The following is a 6,706-nucleotide window of genomic DNA, read 5'->3' as shown; positions in this document are numbered from 1 at the left end:
AATAATAATAATAAAAACACTTCTCTAATTTAGGGCTAATGTGTAACTTAGGAATGTTTCTTTCAAAATAATCTAACAAATCAGCCATAGAAGTTAGTGTAAATATTTTTTTTCCAAATAGATATCATATACAAAAGGTGACATTCAAATGATATAGAATCTAGTTTTTAAATCAGCACAGATCTTCTTAAAACTGTGAACTATGTTTTGAAATAACTCGTTGCTAAAGCTGTTTATAAACCACAGGTGCCATAAGATCCCTGAACTGACTGATGTTACGTATAATCCTCCATGGTATTGTTTCATTGATGTTCTAGCTTTAGTAAGCATGTGTTCAACAAACCGGCTCTTTCCATCTCTCTGCCCCTCCTTCTCCCCCCCCCCATGTTATTTTCGAGGCCTTCAGCTTTAAATGTACAGGCTTAAAGTGCGCTTGCAACCGTTTTCTTTTTATTTCCGAATGTGTATTGCCTTAGCCAGCCACCAGATGTTCTGCATGCACTCTTGGAAATGTGTAGTGAGACTCTTTCGGAGCTGGATGGAGAAATAGCTATCAGTGAAAAGCACAAGAAAAGCGGTGGATTTTTTCGAAAGGACAGGCATACAGTTACAGAATTGGAGTTTTGTCCGGTTTAGTATTTTTCAAGTATACAGGCATTTCGGGAGAAAGGGGACTTACCTGGCCATTTTGGATTAGGCACCGAGCCTGCTAGCTAAAAAGTGTTTCCTCTGCTGTGACTACAAACCCACAGATACTCCCGAGCGGAGATTGGCACAGGCTGGCTCTGATGTCCTCCCCGCAGCAATTGCTTGGAAATAAAGATGACGCCTGTATGGCACGTAGCAGTGCCGTGCAGAGACATCAGAGCCAGGCCAGGAACAGCTCGAGAGAAGCCGGGCAGGACCGCAGTGGGATGTAACACGCTGGCCGCGCAGCCCTCCCGAGAAGCGCAACACGTTAGCTCGGGACGACGTGTGTGCTGATGTAATTTTGCTGCCCTAATACAATTTTAAGCTTCCAGTATTTGGCTGACCTGAACTGACACTAACAGCCCTGAAAACAGTTGTGTTTCATACAGATATTTCACACCAGCACAGTTTGCCTACAGCAAGCAATGAGATGCCCACCTAAAGCAGGTTAACATGGTTTGTCTGTCCTTGCTTTCCTGGTGACGTGGATGTGTGCTGCCCTATTGATGTGAGGTTGCTAGGTGGCACGACCCAGTAAGTCCACTTGTTTGCATGCGCTCTCTGGGCTCGTGGCTGTTTCCCTGGGCACTATGTGTTAGGGAATGAGTATCTGTATGAAAAAGCTGCTGCCATTTTTCACTTTCATATTGTATTATTGCATATGCAGATCACTTGTCCGCATCTCCTTGCTTATCTGGGTTTGGTCTCAGACATCCAAATGCATACTAAGGCGTCCGGATAGCTTCATGTGAGCTTTTCATTTTTGTAATCCCTGGTCTTTGCTCCTGGGGTACGTGCCGTCCTGGCAAGGCGGGCACCATATCCTCCGATGCCCCCTCCTCCAACCTCCTCTCAGGAATGCATGAGCCTCCACTAGTGCCTCGCACTCCACGTTTAAAGCTCCACCAGTGAAGCTGTAGATGTTGCTGTCAGCTCAGGATTCCAGGCAAGCATTTCCTGAACAGGTAAAACAAGCTAGAACACAGCTACAGAGATGTTGCTGTCAGCTCAGGATTCCAGGCGAGCATTTCCTGAACAGATAAAACAAGCTAGAACACAGCTACATGCAATGGCTGACTAATTCAACCCATGTCGTGTTTAACTGTACCCAAAGTAATAGATCCCGCCCATCATCTTAGTGTCTGCACCCATGTCGTGTTTAACTGTACCCAAAGTAATAGATCCCTCCCATCATCTTAATGTCTGCGTCCTCATTATCGCTATGCTTAAAATAGATGCAATAGAATAAATCCATTGCAAGGGCTTCCGGACTAGGAGTAAGGAAAAAAGTTGATGGATCAAGCGCCTTTCTTTCAGGCTGGTGCCAACAAGATGGTCCCCAGCAGAGCTCTGGGTCGTTTAACTGTACCCAAAGTAATAGATCCCTCCCATCATCTTAATGTCTGCGTCCTCATTATCGCTATGCTTAAAATAGATGCAATAGAATAAATCCATTGCAAGGGCTTCCGGACTAGGAGTAAGGAAAAAAGTTGATGGATCAAGCGCCTTTCTTTCAGGCTGGTGCCAACAAGATGGTCCCCAGCAGAGCTCTGGGTCCCTTATGCCCTGGAGCTCTGAGATGAAGCACCTCTTACTTGGCTCTCCAAATATCTATTTTAAGCATTTTCCAACTGTTAAGCTGGCTGCGTTTTTACCCAGCTGGTCTTTGTCTGCTTGTTGAATATTATTTTGGTTGTGGTTTGCGGTTATTGAAACAAACGGAGTTACAGAAGAGGTCCCTGGCGTGGGCCTTTTCTTAATTACCAATGGCCCACCACAGCAGTCAAAACTCTGGGTGGTTTTACTGTCACTGGAGGGAAACCAGTGGTTTGGAATCAGGAGACAGGGATGTGAAGATGTATAGGGTCCTTGAATGTCCAAAGCGAAGGTGGAGAATGGGTTGTCTGTAAGTAGTAATGTTAACTAAACTGCATAAAAAAGGTGTGTGGCCTTTGTTGTGATATAATATGTATTTTCTTATATGCATGAGCCAAATTGTTGCATCATAATTTATCATAAGTGTGTCCGCCTTTACTTTCAGTCATCTTCTCCCATCCTTATTGGTTCTTGGCAATTGCTGTAGATAGACCTTGTAAATATTGCAACCTCGGGTTGCTGTGATCACGTTGGTTCAATTCAGCAGGCGGAGCTGCGAACAACAAGCGCTCCTCTGTGTCCCGAAGGCAAAAGGGCATTTTTACCTTTGAACCAAAAACAACAACAAAAAAAAAGTATGAAGAGTTACATCTTGAGGCTACTAACTGTAAGACGTTTTTAAAACTACTGTACTTGACACCACTTGAGACAGATACAGAGACACTGAAGATGTCACGGTATTCATTGGTATTGTAACAGAACTGCTATTGTATGGGTTTTTTTGTATTGCTGTTAAGTATTGTTTTGTGTGTGTGTGTTGGAACCTACTGGGGACATGTTATATTTTGAAGTGATTAAACTATTTAATTGTGTGTCTATATTTTGGAATGGAATTATTTCTTCATTAAAAAAGATTTTTAAAAGTAATTTAAGGAGCATTGTGTTTGTGGCTTATTTTGGTTTTGAAAGTCCTGTTCCATGGAGCCCGAGCTGCGTGTTATTTTTTGTCCGCAGGGAAGGAAGATGTGTCCCCGGGGCACAGCAAGCAGGCTTTGCTTCACCCACGCTCGCTCCTCCGCCTCCGCGCAAGAGAGCTCCTTCCAGTTCTTTCCCCAGCGCTTCGAGCATGGTACCGAGCAGCACCTGCCTTCACGGCCCAAGCAGTTTCTTCTTTCCTCCTTTCTTAATTCTCTGCATCGTTGGCAGTTTCACAACCTGAGAATGGCAGTTCCCCTGTCTGTAAAACGTCTCCCCCTGCTTCCACTTAACAGCAAGGAAAATCACCGTAGGCAGAGACACCTGGTACAGACCTGCGAGGGGACCCTGGTCCTCAGGAACCTCAGCTAGCTCCAAGAGTGTCTTTTTTCTTACCCACTGTGTTTCTCCCTGTCCCTAGAGGGAGTGAAACCTTGGAAAAGGTGCATTTTAATGGCTTTACCACACACAGTCACGTGTTCTCTTTTGTTGCAGAAGGACACGAAGTCTTTGTTTTTCCAGTTACACTTTTAAGATATGTTTCCGTATCAGGTGGTGGGAATTACAACCGGTTGCTAACCTGAAAGAGCACAGAGTTGCAAAGCAAGAGCTCTTGTGTAAAGCAGCCAGTTCGTGCCCTGTGAAGTACCCCCAAGCGTGGCAGAGCCAGACCCACCGGCGGTGCCCGGCTGTGCTTTTTGTGCCCGTGGTGCGGGTGGTCCGCAGGGCAGCTGGCGGAGGCTGTGGGCTCTGTTAGAAGGAAAGCAGTAGCGGCACACCAAAAATACCCTCTGTCTGCTTCCCACATATCCCAGTATCTCGGGAAGCAGATAAACCCCAGTCTGCTGCCGCCTCCTTCATCGTTGACTGCTGTGGTAACCTATAAATCACCAGGGTTTATTTGCCCTAATTCCCCTGTCTACATGGTGACGTTCTTCAAGTAAAGACGATCATCTTACACTGTAAATTATTTGCCAGATCTGCTGAACTTTGCCTCCACAATCCCAGTCCAAATTCATATCCGCGGGATTGTAATATATGATGACATATCATCAGCTCGTGAGGATAACTGTTTTATCCGTGCATAATCCCAAATTGCTGTATTTCTTCCTAACCCACAATCAGCCTATGGCCTTTGGGGAACAAAGGAGCCAGTGAAAACTAATTTATAGGCAAAGGCTGTTTTCCTCTTTGCCTCTTGGTTACTCTAGCTACTTTCTGCTCCCCACAATGAAAATAAGCTCATATGGGAAGAAATAAATGCATTTCATTTGCAAAAGGAAATAAAAATACTAAAATATAATAATATAAAAATAACAAGATTTAAAAAATAAAATATAAAATAAAATAATAAAATAAGTGGTCTTTAGATCTGGGAAGTTGGCACCTTGGCTGCATCAGCACTGAACTAGGTGACTGAAAGCATCTGGAACTTTCTGAGAGCACCGTGGAGTTCCGTTCCGCAGCACAGGGATTTGCTTGGGAGGCCTGGTGCTCCGCAGTTGCGTATTCCCTTGGAAGCAGCTCTTAGTTCTGGGTGAAACCTTGTAAGCGAGTATCACAGGAATACGAAGCTGAGTCTATCACAGAAATAGGTTAAGTGGGGTGGGAAGAGAAATCTCTATTGTTCCACGATGAAAAAATGCATTGAAGAATTTCATACGCTTCAGGATCATCCTGTCTAATACCCCAGATAATCTGCAGATTAAGGATTCCCCTTTGCTTTCTCCCGAGTGATTGCCATGGGTTGAGTTGTCTGTGGATTAGGCCAGCGACCCGACACTGCCGGCACAGCACCAACCTGCCTTGGGCTGCAAAAGGCAAAGCCGCAGAATTAGGCTGTGCCTCTCCCCGGCTTCCCATTCCCCCAAGAGAGGTACAAGTAAACGATGAACAGGTCCCAGGCTGGAGTAAGCCTTTCTGAGGGACCACAAGTCTGGAGTTTTCTAGAACAAGCTGTTTTGGGGAAGCGACCCCCCCAGGACAAGGCTGGGGGACGTGCGAGGGCAGCAGGGGTATCCCATAGCCGCATCCAGCAAACTTTGAGGTGAGACGGTTAATGCAGCTTGGAGATAATAAAGACTAAAAAGATAGGCAGTGTGAAAGAGTAGTTGCTTTTTCATGTCTTGGAAGGAAATGGAGAAGGCCACGGCGCATTTTGTCATTGATAGGTGACGTTGCAGAATGTAGTTTGCTATTGAATACAACGTAATTTACCACTAGCAAAATAATTTCCTCGTGAGTTAGGTTTTTTACATAACACTCGGCAGTGGCCAGATGGCAGCTGTGTGAGGCCTGCTGCTCGTTATGCTAATTGTCAGCCGCAAAGGCCTCCCGGTTAACATTTCTTCTCCTCTGCTTGTTACAGCCCAGCATTGCGTGGAGCCTGCAGGTTCTCCCAAGGAACGGGGTACCCTGCGAGTGCGTGTTGTGAGTGGTTTTCTTATTACTGCTGGGTTCAGTTTTGGCCCCTCTTGGTACGTTCCTGTCTAAAAAAAATATGGGTCAAAGTGGTTTCCAGTCTGGGGATGTGAGTGTGCCTACCTACGTTTCTCAGCTTTTGGTCTTTGCATCCCCCAGACCTCGGAAAACCTCCCCTGACCCCAGCCTGGGGCACAAACCCTCCCTGCTCCCCCTCCCTCCCCCACGTGCCCCCCAGTACGGCGGCGGGACGAGAGGCTGCTCCTCGCCTGCACCAACCTTCATCCTTGTACTTTTGCTGGCATTCCAGTCTCACACCAGGGTGAAATGGGATTTGCCTGAAACCTCCCCAAAAGCTGTTGGGCACCGCCTGACGGAGCAGGGGCTGCTGCCTGCCCAGAAAGCACCTTTCTCACCTGGAAAGCACCTTTCTCACCCTCAGTGAGCATCTCCTTCTGCCCTCCTGTTCCCCTTCCCACAGGCGCTGCTGTGGGGCCCAGACTGGAGTTTCTCCTGGGTGGAATCCCTTGCTCAGGTCAAAAAGTTTCTTTTGGACATCCAAAACTCTTCCCTGGTTTCACCAAAAACATTTGTACCCCCGCTGCCCCGCAGACTTACCTCTCCCCCCGCACCCCTCACTGTTGCCTAGTCCAATTACGGTCCTTTGTTTTTCTTTTTTTCTTTGTTGTTTTTTAAGGCTACTGACCATAGCCTTAAATCCCCGGTGATGTTATTGCACATAACGCTGCTGCTCTCGGTAGGAATCAGATGCTTAGCAAGCCTTGCAGAGCTGCGCCTTTCTTTTACACCTGCCTTCACGGGAAAAAGCAAGAGCTTACCGGCTCCGTAAGAAGCAGCTTTCATCACCGTACATATTACGTAAGTGCAACTAAGCTTAGAAACCCCCCAACAGACCTCAGCTCTGAAAAGCCACTCTATTGTCCTCTCCGCAAAGTAGCAAAGTACTATTTCAGTATTTTTAAATGGCACGGCGTGCTCCGCAGAGCTGCTTTTACATTTGGTA

This window comes from Cariama cristata, unplaced genomic scaffold (genome assembly GCF_000690535.1).
Source record: "Cariama cristata isolate BGI_N322 unplaced genomic scaffold, ASM69053v1 scaffold4157, whole genome shotgun sequence".
Taxonomy (NCBI): Eukaryota; Metazoa; Chordata; class Aves; order Cariamiformes; family Cariamidae; genus Cariama; species Cariama cristata.
The sequence above is the reverse complement of the archived record's forward strand: the minus strand, read 5'-3'. Positions refer to the sequence as shown.